Here is a 15,249-nt window from a genome sequence, read left to right on the forward strand (position 1 = left end):
CGGTTTAGACTCAAAATTATACTAGTAAGGCATAAATTTGTGAAATTTGTGTTAAAGTGAGGATAAGTGCTATTTATCATTTAAGTCACTAAGTATTCTCTGCTATACAATCTTAACACACACAACCACACAGACACACACACTCACAAAAGGGCAGTCTATAGTGTTTCTATAGCATACAAAACCCGGGTCAAATCCTTTATCCATCACCTTTTTTACACTGAAGAGGACAAATAAGTGAAGACATTATGAACATCACACAGCAGACAGATCGCCTCGGAGATATCTAAGTGCACTTGACACACACTCTCTCTAACATAAACACACACACTCTTTCTCTCACGCACACACATACACAGTACCTGTTCTGGGGTGTCCCTTTCCCTCAATGAAAATGCCCTTGCAGAGTTTTTCAGCCCTCTTTATCCAGACTTTGCTCAGACGCTCAAATGCATCTCTGAGCAGAGTGCGAGGACCAGCAGCTCTGAGTTAAAGCATCAAGTGAGCGAGAGTTAGAGACAGCGAGGGAGGGAGGGAGACGCAGGGAGGGAGGGCTGAGATGAGAGTTACATTGAGTGAGGAGGAGGAGCGCCACATACTGACTTCAAGGAGCTCAGAACATAAACACAACAGAGAGTAAGGAGAGAGAGAAAGGAGGGAGGGGAGGTGGGATACTAGGAAACAGGAAAAAGGGAGAAGGAAGGAAGAAGAAGAAAGAGCAAGAGGGGTCAGAGATTAAGGAGGGAGAGAATGAAGGAGATAAGGAGGTAGGAGGAGGTAATAAAGGGGAGAGTAGACAGACAGCAGGACATGAAAACAGAAAAAACAGGAGGATAAAAGAGGAAGGAAAGTGGTGGAGGGATGACAAAGTAAGTAAAGAGGAAGTGAAAGAGGCATGGAAAGAAAAAGTAATTAAAGAGAGAAGTAAAGCAGGAAATCAGCTGGTAAGGAAGAGGAGGATGTACAGTAGGACTAATAGGGAGGGAAAGAAGAGACAGAAAGGAGCAAAGGAGCTGTAAGATGAAAATTAGGAGGTATAGAAGGAAACAAGCTGGGTTGGGAACATAGTAATAACCTCAGACAGGATGTAAAGGGGGTCAGAAGGAAAAAGGAAAGGAGGAAATAAGGAGAGAAAGAGGTATATGAGGAATGAGGAAGTTAGGAAACATAGAAAGGAGGTAGGGAGCAAGACGTCCAACAGAGAAAACTGAGAGGTCAGAAAAGAAACATAAAATGTAGGAGGGGAAGCAAAGAGGGAAAAAGGAGAGATGAAGGTAAAGAATTGAGGAGGTATCAATTAATCAATCAAATTCTACCTAAACATAACCTTTCAAACAAATCGAATAAACGAAAACAAGAACAACATAGGAAAAAAGTAACAGGAAAGGACGGGAAGGAAAGAAAGAGATTAGGGAGTAAGGCAAGTTTAATACAGTATATAAGGGGGAACAGGATGTCAGCAAGGGAGAAAGACGAGAGTGAAGGAAGTATAAACAAGGAGGTAGAGAGGGAAAGATGTAATGCATAAGACAAGAAAATAATACAGGAGACAGGAAGGTGGGAAGGAGATAAGGAGGAATGGGAGGTACAAAAACAAGAAAATTAATTACAGAAGAGAATGATGAAAGAAAGGAGGACATTAAGCATACGAGAAAAATTGGAGGTGGACAGCAAGGAGTTAAATTGGGAAAAGAGGAGGTGGAGAGGAAGTGAAAAAATAAGTTAGGAAAGCAGAAAAGAATAAAGGAAGGGACAGAAGGAGGTATAAGACAGAGAGGAAAAAGGACAGAGGTAGGGCACAAGAAAAAGAAATACAGAAACAGAAAAGGAGGGGAGGAGGAAAAGGAAGAGGAAAAGTTGAGGGTAAGGATGGAAAAAAGAGCAAGAATGGGAGAAAAAGCAGGAGAGAGGGATGTTTGATGGGAAAATAGCAGGTAGGAAGTAGGAAAAAAAAGGGAGGAAGGAAGGGAGATGAGGAGACTAGGTGATAAAGTAGATGGTAAATGGAGAAAAAGAGGTAGAGTGAAAGAAAGTAAGTAAGGAGAAGAGGGAGGACGTTAGTAAGGATGGAAAGGCAGGTAAAGAGGAAAGAAGGGAGGGAGGTAAGACGGCGGGAGGGAGAAAATAGGAGATGGAAGTGGGGGAAAGGAGGCAAGGAGGTAAGGAAGGAGAAAGAGGAAAGAAAGGTACAGAAAGAGGTAGCAAAAGGATACTAGGAAAGGCAGGTTAACAGGGAAGGAGAAAAAAGGTTGGGAAGAAGAAAACGAGGGAATAGAGGAAAAGAATGAAGGAAGGGAGGAGAGCAGCAAAAGAGAGTAAGGAAGGTAAGAAGGGAGGGAGGGAATGTGAGTGAGAGGAGGATTAAAACGACGGGATAAAAGCTCTATAAAAAGGACAGACCGGAGAGCAGCAGACAAGAAGTAACACAAGAACGTAAGAAGGAAAAAAAGGACGTTTAACTGAAAGAGAAGAAAGGAGGAAGAAGAAGAGGAGGAGCATTTCTCTCTTTGATCTCTAGTGGAGTGATCTGACTGATGTGAGAGTATCTACTATGAAAATATTCCACTTCGCTTTAAAGCTGCTGCAGACTCACAATTCTATCATAATACTAAATTTAACTGGATTTTTCGCTCTTGGATATCTGTCTGTATGGATTTAAATCCAAGCCATAACACTTTTATGCAAAATAATTTTATGAGAAAGATAAAACTGGCAAAATGCACAAACTGTAATCCCAAATTGTATCTCTACAATACAAAGGCATATATCAATATCCAAATTCTAAAATGCAACTTACTTGGGAGCAGTGCAACAAGCTGTAAATAAAATTTGTGACTTATTATCACCTTATAAAGAGGGAAATGAAAAAATCAAATCTGATAGCAAGCAGTTGCTTATTTACAACAAGATCTCGAGTGAAACTGTTCTACAGCCGTTCAAGTAGAAGTTTGGAAATACTGTAAATATAAAGAGTGCAAATAAACACAACATTAATAGAAATGGCAAATAAGTTGCAAAAAACAGATGTACACAATGCTATCTAGTCAGCATGCAATATTATCATTGAGTAATGTTTCCATTCTTCTTATCAATATAAGTCCAATATTCACTCTCTCTTTAGCTCTGCTTTGGTTTCCACCAACCTCTGAGAAAAATCTCCGTTCTTCAGCTGCTAAATACCTCACTATGTTCACCGGCTATAGTCGCTAACTTGATCAGAACTTTTACGTTATAACGGCAGCTTGTTGCAGCTCGAAATGCTGCTGGTGACAGTGAAATAAAAAGTGAAGATTGTAAAACACAAATAACAACATGAATGACAGAAAAATCTCAATACAGCTGCTGACTGAGCTAACTTCAACATTAAACTAAATCTGTAAATTGATATGATGGATTTTAATTGCTTGCTTGCACTAATTAAGTACTTTTTTCACCTTTTATCACTAGCATAGCATGCCACACATATTAGCACACTGGGCTAAGTTGTTATTGAAAAGTCAATGTTGACTTCAAGACACAAACATCATTCTCCTGAGTGAGTCCTGTGTTTGTTTGACCAATTCATTTTCCATTTCTGCCCACCCTATGAGGCTTTCATTGATATTTGCAAAACATCAAGCACATTTTGTTGCTTTTCATGCTACATTATCTCCTCCTCTGCTCCTGTAATAATTACTACAGCCACTAGAGGGCACTGCCTTACAATTAACTTAAAAGTGCATCGTAAGAAGATCCTTGCAAAGTCAAACTATGTTGTTTTTTCAGTGAGAGCTGGCTGTCAGATTGATAATTCAGGGGATTTTTCATCATCTTGCACCATAGTGAAAACCTGAAATGACCTCTGAATGTTTTATTTAATGTAAGGCTGTTCCACTGAATTATTATAAATCTACATACGTTGTTTACTTGAAGCAAGTCAGTATTTTTCTGGGATTAATTTAACAATAATCTGGGGAATTGATAGAAATGATCAGCATCTGGCACAGCTGGTAGTGTGACTTTTTGTTGCCATGTAAATCAATAAATTGACAAAATCCTGCAGAAAAATTCCAGCCTTCAATTCTGATTCCTTTCAACAGCTGTTTACATGCCAGTGTGTGTGCGCACATACATATGTGTGTGTGTGTGTGTGTGTGTGTGTGTGTGTGTGTGTGTGTGTGTGTGTGTGTGTGTGTGTGTGTGTGTGTGTGTGTGTGTGTGTATGTGTGTGTGTGTGTGTGTGTGTGTGTGTGTGTGTGTGTGTGTGTGTGTGTGTGCATGTCAAACCATGACTGGAAAATTTCTGTCAGCACTCCAGCTGTGGGGCCCAAACCATCAGCAGCTAAAATGGATGTCTCTGGCAACCTATTTGACCCCGACAGAGTTCAGATTTCATGACCCTGATTATCTAACAAGACTAGACGGCAACAAGAAAAGATAAACAAGTTATTCTGCAAGGGGAAGTAAATAACACTAACACAGTAACACCGAGGGTGAAGACTAAACAACAACAAATGAAAACACTATTAGACAGTAAAAGACAGGAAGAGAGACTCATAACATTTAACGTGACGGCCTGTTCCTCAGACTGTTGAGACAACTTGCATCCTCTCGTAGCCGTCATGAAAACAGTAACTTAGAGCAGCTGTGATAGCAGATTGATATTTATATCCAAACAGCTTATATTTTTAAGCTGATTTCAAAAAGATATTTGAGTGCAACATCACTCGAGTGCAGTGACAGATAACGACAAATTCAGGTCTAAGCTTTTCTATTTGCACTGTATTTTCACTGTTTGTTGTTTTTCTTTTCAAATTAATAGCCCTTATTGCGATATCTTTTTTAAAATTATCAATAAGAATTTTTATGATCATGTGCCAATAAATGTCAATTTTCAGGATGACTAAAATAATTTCCTGGAAATAATATTGTAGTATGCCAGGATTAATACAAGGTAAGACTAGGCAATATGGCTTGAAAATAATAACCCAATATTTTTAGGCTTTAACACGATACATATCAGAACATTTTAAAATCTTTTTCAATCTACTGTAAACTACTTAAACACTAAATTATTAAACTAACTACAGTCACAATAAAGACACATGCAGTACTTGCCATCATGTAATAAAGTTAAATAAAATACTGTTATAATAAAGCGCGATAAAATACTGTTTGAATAAAATTAGCAAAAGTATTGCATGATTACAAAAATTAAAGCTGGTGCTTGTATTTCAGAGTAACTGGCTCATCTTTGGTCGAAAAGTGTTGATGTTTTTGCTGTGAACTTAAAATTTCTGCTAAAAAGCTGACTGTTAGCAGGTAGCAAAAAGTTCAACAGCAATACAAATAAATACAAATAAAACACTTCGCCTGTTAAAACTGTATTGTTCAACTTCTTAGGGTTAAACTGGAGCCCTGCAGACACACCTCACCTCAACCCAGACACTGCAGCTCAGGAGAAAGTCATCTGGATGGGCGGGGGAGTGTGTGTGACGCATCATGTTAAGACCATGATACATAGAGTATAACAGATATATCGCCTACCTCTTATTTAAAGAAAATGTATTGATTTTGCTGTCAATTATTAAAAAATCCACTCTACAGTGTATTACAGGTCACTCAAGATTCTGCATTATTTTAAAAACAATGCAATTTAATATATTTAGGTTATCTGTCACATCCAGGGGAGAATGTCTCATCATAAAAAGTGCACAATAGGAACAGCAGAGTCTCTCTTGCTGTTGCGTAACGTAGAAATGTGCTTATTACAAAAGAAATAGTCTTGAACTTTGATCCCCTTTTTCCATTGATCTCATGGATATCACACACCAGTCAGTGTGTGTGAGTGTGTCTTCCGGGCTTCTCCCTATCCTCTTTGATCCTCCTCACTTCCTGTCACACCACCATAAATGTCCAGGTCAAAGGTCACCAGTGACATTACATGATTGTGTATCACATGTTCTCGAACTTGTGTGCTGACTCGGATTGTCTGCTTAAAAACAGGATGGATGATTAACTGGCAACACACACACACACACACACACACACACACACACACACACACACACACACACACACACACACACACACACTGTTGAACCAGGATATCCCTGTCAGGACAGCACTTCATTGACTACATTGCCTCCTACAGCCTAAACTATGTACTACAAGACAAAATTACTCATTCACTGAAACATGTTTGAGCAGAAATAGATGCACGGAACAATATTAACCTCTACTGTAAATGAACAATCTTTGTTTTCTAATTTATCTGAATAAAACTTTCAGAAATTGAGGAATAGAAAAAATATACTTTTGAGACAATCATTTTTTTTTTTAAATTATTTTTTAACCTTAAACAGAAATAATTTCTGGTACTTCTTGTTTTTTTGGGGTTTTTTTTACATAAGAGCAGCAATGTACTCAAGTATAAAAAGCAAACAGCTTCGTTATGTACTAAAATGTTCTCTGCCAGTGTTTTAGTATTTGTGATTTGCTTTGTGATGATGCATTTTCCAACTGATCCAAGAGGATTTTTAGCTTAAAAAGTAGGAGAACCTCCTTAAGATGTACATTCAGTTCATCACAAACATTCAAAATCAACACATCTGGAGATACATGACTGTCAATGGACAGGAAGGAGAGTAAAAAAAAATTAATTTGAAAAGCTGTCAGAAAAAATCCAATATTTGTCTCTGAGGTGTACTGCAAACAGAGTATAAAAAAGCATTATTTGGAAACAGTAAAATACAAGTGCTTTGAATTAAATGTGCCTGCACACTAAGATTAAGGCTGAAATGATCCAGCTGTGATCCACCAGAGATCACACTTTCTGTTTGTCCTCTACATTAACTTCATGAAGCACAGCGAGTCCTGCCCAGACATGTTATGAAATAATGATTAATAGATAAGAAACATGAAGGTAAGAGTAAATGTTCACTGGCATGCTGAGTGTCTGGGAGGCTGAAAAACCTGCCAACAAATCTGATTTCTTTGCACCTGTCATATATCCTTCTGTTTCTCATGTTTCAGTGCATTGGGTAACTTGTGTTTTGTTGCCAACAGTATAAAAGTTTGAGTGTTAGTGTCCCATGACCAGTGTTGGAAGAAGTATTCAGATCCTTTACTTTTCTTAAAGTTCTTAAAACGCCCTGTAAAAAATACTGTTACAAATGAAAGTCCTGCATTGAAAATGGTACTCAAGTAAAGGTCTGTAAGTATCATCAAGAAAATGTTCTTAAAATAATAAGAGTAAAAGTACCCAATACAGAAAAATCTTAGGAACCACACATCACCAAAAAATAATTAACAATATAAAAAACACACAAAAACTCTCAAATTTATTTTTAAAAAAAGAAAATATTCAAAATGCGAAAAAAAACATTTTAATTCAAAAGAAAAAGATAAAGAGATAGATAAAGGGGGAAAAAACACCCCAAAACTCAAAGTACTTAATTGAAAAGACTTAAATGTTTATAAAACAGTTGGCAATAATTTTTTTTCTGTGAATCAACTGATTGGTTAATCAACTAATTGTTGCAACTGAAAGATGGCAAGGGTTAAAATAGTGCAAGGAAAGCATTTTTAACTGTGATTCAACTTTGCAATTCCATAAAGCTGCAAGCGCATAAAATACTCCTTCGCTGACGACTTCAGCTAGTAACTCCTGTAAAATTACAAACTCAGAAGCTCCTCAGCAGGAGTAGATGCACACATACGTGTGAAAACAAATCTTTAAGGTCCCAGCCCCCGTCTGGACGTGTGCAGGAAACTATTATGTTGCACTCACACAGATAAATATAGTAGCAGAACACACCTGGGGCAGCAGTAAATGCGTCGTTCTTGGCTATTAAGTTACCTGGATCACTTTTCTCATGCTGCTACGTGACTGAGCATCCAGCCAAGTACTGTAATGCATGATCAAGCACATCCAAAAACACACTCACTGTGCAAATATATAGTCAGCGGCCCAGAACCTGTTTACTCTTTATCTGGATTTGTGTTATTGGACAACATTTTTTTTGTGTTTACGATCATTTATTTGACTCATAAAAAGTCTTGGGTTGGATATCATTTTATGGCTTATGGTTGCAGCTCAAAGTGCACAATTAGTATCCAACAGTTACTTGGAGATAAGCATTTATCCTTCATTTACCTTCTTTTTTTTCCTGCAGACAGACGAGACTGGATAGGTCACAGAGTCCCTTCTTTATCGGTAGTCAAGAGCTTAAAGACATTATGAGATAAGGACTTATCAGAGAGGGTGAATTAATGCCTCATGACTGATTTAACATGAAAGAGGAAACAGGCAGACATATCACCAGATCCCTGAACAAAACTTTTTCATCAAATTTAACGTTTGTGAACTTTTTTAGAGCTTGTTTATTAAAAAAGTGCCAGTGGAGGATCCCTCATGCCCCTCACAAGGACCCCAACGTCCTAAAATCATAGAAACGTTATGAAATCACAGAAATGTCCTAAAATCTGAGAAAGGCTCTAAAATCAGAGAAATGTCCTAAAATCTAAAAATGTCCTTAAAATCAGAGAGGTCCAAAAATCCTAGAAAAATCCCAAAATATACTAGAAATGTCCTAAAATCCTAGAAATATCCTAAAATCCGAGAGATGTCCTAAAATCCAGAAACTTCCTAAAATCCTTGACACGTCCTAACGTCCTAGAAATATAAAATCCTAGAAATATCCTGAACTTCTAGAATCATCCTAAAGTCCTAGAAAGGTCCTAAAATTCTAGAAATGTCCTAAAATCCTTCAAACATGTATGGGGCTGCTGAGACTGGCCCCTGTCCTCCTCTCATTTCACAAAAGTGGCCCCCAAGCAAAGCAAGTTTAGTTTCTCTGCCATACAAGGTTGTCCCTAACATCCAATATAATCCACATGAGAGTTCCCTAAATTCCAACTTTGTACTAAATATGCAAAAGAGCAAACAAAGAGGCCTCATGCCAGCCAGTCTGTTGTCAAAGTCAATTAACCAAAACTAAACAGATGTTATGCAATCGTTTTTCCTTTTATAGATAAAGATTTTTAGTGGTCCCTCTTCTTATGTCTGCGTCTTTGGGTGTCTCACAAAAAAATCACCATGTCGCATTCTTCTGTATCCCTTCCCATCGTCCCTTGGTGCCTCCCTCGGTTTGTCTCCCAGAGGATTTTGGGAAAAGGAGAGGAGGAAATGCCAACGCAGACAGAGGAAACAAGATTCCAGCGAGGATATCGATAACAAGTCTTTCTTTCTCTCCGCCTCTCTCCATCTCTTCTCTAAACAGGACGTTCACATCCACACCCATCATCATCATCATCACGCTCATCGCCACCATCACTGTCCGACAGCGTCTAGCCTCCTCAAAACATCCTCCTCTCTTATTTTATACCCTGCGCTTTGCCGCTGTGGCGGCGAGAACTCAGCAAGGATTCAATGACTTCCTGCTGAAAGAGGAAATGGTATTAAGGTCTCGTCTGTGTTGACGTCAGCGTCTCTTGTTAGATATTATTGTTTGGTTTAAGGTTTCAACCAAAGCACTTAACAGGTCTATATGGAAGTGTAACGAAAACAAAACTAAAGGACAACAGTTGCATCAGACGCACGTCATGGTTGCAGAGGTAGCAACTGCATTTACCCAAGTTCTGTTTTTACACACATTTTTGAAGTGCTGGTACTTTAGTATTTCCATTTTATGCTATTGAATTAGTTTTACACTGCTTTTTACTCGACTAATTATTTGATCATTTTAGCTACTGTGCAGTTCCTGATTAATAATACAAAATATAATCAACTAAAACAAAACCTGGGTGTAAGCTACCTAGCAGTATGATAAAAAGTAATTAAAACGATCAGAATGACCTACTACCTCTTTAAACGTAAAAAAGGGGTAGTAGCTCATTCTGTCAGCAGGAAATTTCACCAGAATGACCCACCAATTTCTTTAAATGTAGCTAAAAATAGAGTCGGTCATTCTGTCGGGTAGGGAATATCTATCAGCATGATTTACTACCTCTATAAATGCAAATAAGAGTAGAGTAGATGAATTTGTCGGATAGTAAATATCTATCAGAATCACCCACTACCTCAATAAAGGTATACGCAAGGACAAAACGTCGTCGGCATGAGTCGTCCATCTATGCCGCTGTAGTGGTAAAAGCAAAATGCAAACAAATAAATTGAGACCTCGCTATAGTGGCATTTCTGTGTGTCGGAAAAAGTCTTAAGAAGAGGAGGAGGAGGATGTGGATGCAGTTGTAGCTGGGGAAAAGAGGCCACCTTTGCACACCAATGTTGTAACAAGACCTTGAAGTATGAGCATCTACTAGCGTTTAGTGGTGTGGTGCTGATCATCATTTCAGTCTGCATTTCTGTTGGTTGGTTTGTAGACGTAGGTTGTAACAGCAGTCACAAAGTTAAATAGTTATCACAAATCTTTGACACTGTCAGAGTTTGATCCCAACCATGACAACGACCTTCCTTAAACCGCTCTTACTGTACGACATAGGGCCACCGTTTTAGAGCCACTACCAAAAACATTGCCACATTTCCTTCACAATGGTCATCTTCGTCTGGGTCTATACCAAATTTAAAAGGTTACAGTGAAGGATTAGGTCCACCAGCTTCTAGGGATCTCCAACAACCAAATCAAAATTTCATGGTGATCCAACCAACAGCTGATGAGATATTTTCGTGAAAGCCTAAACTGGTGGTGCAAGAAAAAAGGTCAGGTTACCATGAATATCTGTATTACATTTCATTGCAATCAATCTAATAATTGTTGAGATGTCTCAGCCTGACATTGCCATTCCTCACAAGTGCCCGCTACTCTTTCCAAAGGACAACAGGATTTTGTGGTCCCTGCCAATACTCACTTCCTGTTTCTTTGATCGCTTGCTATTATCTCTCTGTTTCCAACCTCCGTACATGCTCACCAATTCTCCCAACATTACATGATCACAGAACAAGTAACAGAGGAGAGAAGAAAGAGACCACAAGAAAGAGCATGTATAAAACTCATCTCGACAATATTAGAAATAATAAAAAAGGTGATTCATGTTGTCTGCCTCCTGCAATTTAAAAAGACAGGCTGTTATCTTATCTCCCGAAGGTCCTTATTCCTAAAATCAACTCCGCAAAGTCGACAGAACAAAGACATGATCTCATTTTGAAGAACACTTTGGGGAATTATGGCTCGGGGAAAAAATATATATCAAAGAACTTCTTCAGTAATCATATCCTCATATAGCTGTCCCAGAAAGAAAAGGAGAACTAGAATGATTTCTTTTTGCGTTTTAATTCAACATAATAATGGATGAGCCTTCGTTCCAAGAAATATGTTGAAAAATCTTTTATTCATATACATATACATATATATATATATATATATATATATATATATATATATATATATATATATATATATATATATATATATATATATATATATATATATATATATATATATATATATACATATACATATATATATTCACTCTTTTTCAGCTGCTGGAGACAAGGTTGGCAGTCCAAAAAAATAGAAACAACAATCCTAAATAAACTAAAAGACTGGTTGTTTGATAAGTAAATTACACAGAACAAATAAAATGGTTTAGTTTTTGGTTCCTCCTGCAGAATGAGGAGCTTTTTAAAATGCTCTTCATTTCTGAGTGTCCTCAGATGCTTTTGAGAAACAAGGCCAAACTCCAGTGATGCTAGACTGTAGCTGACTGTGACCTCTGACCTTCCTGTTGAAGCAGGGAAGAGGAAAGAAACCGCCTCTGCAGTCAATGCTGTAGCCTTGGCCCAAAGTATAACAGCAGATGTGATGTTAAATTAAAAACCATGGCAAGGACACAAGGAAACTCATCTACCACCGGACAGTCACAAGTCGAACGCTGTTTTATCACTATCAGATAAAGATCAAAATTTTAACTTCTACAGCAGCAACACAAACATTCCTCAGCATGCATTCACTAATTCATTTTACAGCCTATATTCAGATTATAGGAAGAATGTCTGTCTCACTTCCAGATGATCATTGAGCGGTCTGTAACAAACACACTGACAAACAAGAACAGGACATAGTGGAATTATGTAATGCAAAAGATTTAACCATCAAGTTAAAAAAAAAAGCTGAGAGTGAACCAGCATGTTTACATTAAACTGAGCCATTAATCAACGGCAGGCCCGTTTGTTCTCTCGTTTTTACCTCTCGGAGAACCGAGGAGACGGAGGCATGATGTAATCACCATCTGCTGTCATGGCTGTACGACACACGTTTGCTGCTGTAAAGATGTACTGTGGCATGACAGCGTACAGCAACGTTATTTCTGTCAGACGGCATTTACTCTCTGAAAGTTCATACGAGGAAATCATTATTTAACCTCCTTTGATCAGCTGTGCTTTTCCAAGTTTGTTTTTATATAGCTGGTGTTATGAAACGGAGAAGTAGGGAAAAAGAAAAGAAAAAGCAGAGTAGCGTAGTCTTGTATTTCAACACTTATGCATTTGAAACCAAACTTAATTCACAATGCAAAGCAAGTCTTTACTATTGAACATATTTATATTTAGCCATTGAAATGCTGATACAAAAAAAGGGACACGAACAGCAACGTCAAAGCCGATTACTTCGCACGCTTCTTCCACATGTGCCTCTCAGAAACAATAGTCATTATTTGCACGTCCACAAGAGGACAGTATCAATAAAGTAACCCTACCATTGTACATTAAAAGCAGCAAAACAGGACACGAGCATGCAGAGTAATTAGAAAGTGTCCTATGTTATTAAGGTATCAATGATAACTAAAGTCAGAAAGACAAAAGGAAGTGTCACTGATGCAACAGCTCCGACCCTGCCAACCACCGGACACGACCATCCATCTTGGGATGAAAGTCGTGTTGGGATGAGGGCACCATTTGGGGACGGGCTGGGACTCCTCTACAGGGAAAAGACAGGAAATGTGGAAAAATGCCATCCAGGGCTTTGAAGATGAAGCTCTGCTGTCTGACGGATCCCGTGTTCTCTGAACTGTCAAGTAACGACAATCATGTGATAGCTTCAATTTATGGAATTTGCTCGTTTAACTTAAAAGCTGAAGTAATTCCTGTATTTCCAACAACACCTTTAAAAACAACCAAAAACTGAAACTTCAAAACTATCTGAGTACAACAACTCCTGGAAAGTTCCTCGCTTATTCCCCCCTTGTCTTTGACAAGCTGCCTGCTGCTTGTGTAACAACACTAAGTCACATTAAGCAGTGGATTTTTGGCCAGATAACATTAACTTAAAATGACAGAGGCCACAGCAAATCCTCTTAAAGCCCAAGAAAACGGCTCACTGCAGAGTTTAGTGAGAACAGCATGAAGCCAGATTTAAAACATGCCATCATATAGTGCGTTCAGTAATGTCCCTCTGTCTTATTCAATTTCTAACTCAGATAACTCAGTTCTATAAGAATAAGGAAATGAAACATGATTCCTGCAAAAAAAAAAAAAAAATCAGTCAGAAACTTTCTTCAGATTTACCAAAACATGTTAGCATTGCAACTTCTTTACATTTTTAGCCTTTGCATCACAGTGTAGAAATACTCTGTTACAAGTCAAAATGGTACTAAAGAAAAAGCACAAAAGTATTCTATATATCAATGGAGTATTAGACTGCCAAAAGTAAAAGTGCTCATTACATAGAAAGACTAATATGAGTCAATCATGTGTTTGGGCGTGTGCATATCTGTCCACAGCTCATCTCGCAAACTACTGGACCAATCAGCCTAATATTTAGCGTGCATGTGTATGACTGCATGATCAAGAACCTATAATGGTTGCAGAAATTCATAAGTGTTGAAAAACCTGTTTTACTGACTGTTTTAAACTGTCACTGACAGCCCACTGTTCAGAACTGTCTGGTTGGGGCCGCAAGTTTTCCAGAAAATCTGTTGCCATTTACCCACTTGCTGCCATCTGTCTATTTTAAGGCACAGAAAAGCTTCAAAATTCACGAGTGGCGTGATGTATTTTAAGCCGCTAAACAAAACATTAAAGTGTTTTAAGCTTGTGTTAACCACCAACTTTCTTTCAGGCATCTAATTGTAAAGGCATTCAAAAAACCCACTGACTCTTTTTGCAACTGGGAGAGCGAAATGCTAACTGAATTCCAGGTTTTAGGACTCATTCCTGCAGCTTTCTATCATATCTATATTTTACATATAGTGCCTATTTTAAAGAAAATCCAATCTACTCTGTGCAACACACCAGGGCTCAGTCAAAAATAGACAAGGTGCATATTTTAAAAGGCTTCTGAGGGCCTCTAAATTGCACTGCAGTGTATCTGCTGGAACTGTAGCCTATTTGTACTTTTACTTAAGTCAAATTAAAAAGATTAATACTTGAAAAGAGTATTCTACACTGCGATATTGCTACTTCAACATAAATAAAAGTTCCTCCACCACCACTGGTTTTCAGCACAGTCCTGCTTCTTATTCATACAAAAAAACAACAAAAGCCGAGATGATTACTCTTTACTCTGCAGGTCAGTGGCTTTGCTCAAGGCCACCTCGGTATAACTGCCCCCCCTAACAAGGAGTGAGCCCTTAAAAGCCACATGGCTGAACCACCAACAGAATACCAGGGAGTGTCAGAGACCGCATGCTGTGTGAGCGGAGGTCTAGAACGATCCTCCAGCCTCAGAAGTCAGTAAATCAGCCAGACGCTGATGTTTGTGGCAAACCAGCAAAAGATCCATCATGAAGTCTAAAACGCTGACAGCACAAAAATGTACATATACAGGAAGATGGATACATGCGGACAACCAGAATGACAATGCCCCTCTTTACCTCGCACTGTTTTTCCATGAGTGAGGTAAGAAGATTGAGGGGCATTGCACAGATGCCAAGAATAATATCATGTTCTTACAACATGAAAAGAGGAGGTCGGGCTCTCTAATGACTGAATTTCTGACTCACTTCACACAATATACACACAAAGATAGAGCAAAAGAGTGAGAGAGAGGGTAGAAAGTAAAAGATGGAAAGAACTCGTCCATGTTTTCCACTGTTTACCTTCCCGCTCCTCGCCTCAGATTTACACGACTAAACACTCTGAGGGTTACGGAGTGGGAATTCTGTGGTTTTCCTGTCATAACCTAATCGAAGGTCTTTTCAGGACAGCTAGGATCCGTTACGCACAGAACATGCAATACATGCGGAAATCATAGACACACACCTCTGCAAACAAACATGCAAAATTTGGTTTAACTGAGCAACTGTATCATG

General features: G+C 38.4%; 1 protein-coding gene across 3 annotated transcripts in view; it reads right to left on the reverse strand.

Annotated features, from left to right (window-relative positions):
- arhgap36 (Rho GTPase activating protein 36) overlaps window positions 1–15,249 on the reverse strand; it is a 64,524-nt gene that overhangs the window by 39,781 nt on the left and 9,494 nt on the right. Inside the window, exon 1 of one of the 3 annotated variants that reach the window (XM_042512219.2) lies at window positions 363–2,246. The exons of the other annotated variants lie outside the window; for them this stretch is intronic. The gene's annotated coding sequence lies outside the window, so the exon portion shown is untranslated. Of the gene's footprint in view, window positions 1–362; window positions 2,247–15,249 lie in introns of those variants that run through there. 3 annotated transcript variants of the gene reach the window in all.

The sequence above is a fragment of the Plectropomus leopardus genome, chromosome 23 (genome assembly GCF_026936395.1).
Source record: "Plectropomus leopardus strain MGB_pleo_1.0 chromosome 23, ASM2693639v1, whole genome shotgun sequence".
In the NCBI taxonomy this organism is placed as follows: Eukaryota; Metazoa; Chordata; class Actinopteri; order Perciformes; family Serranidae; genus Plectropomus; species Plectropomus leopardus.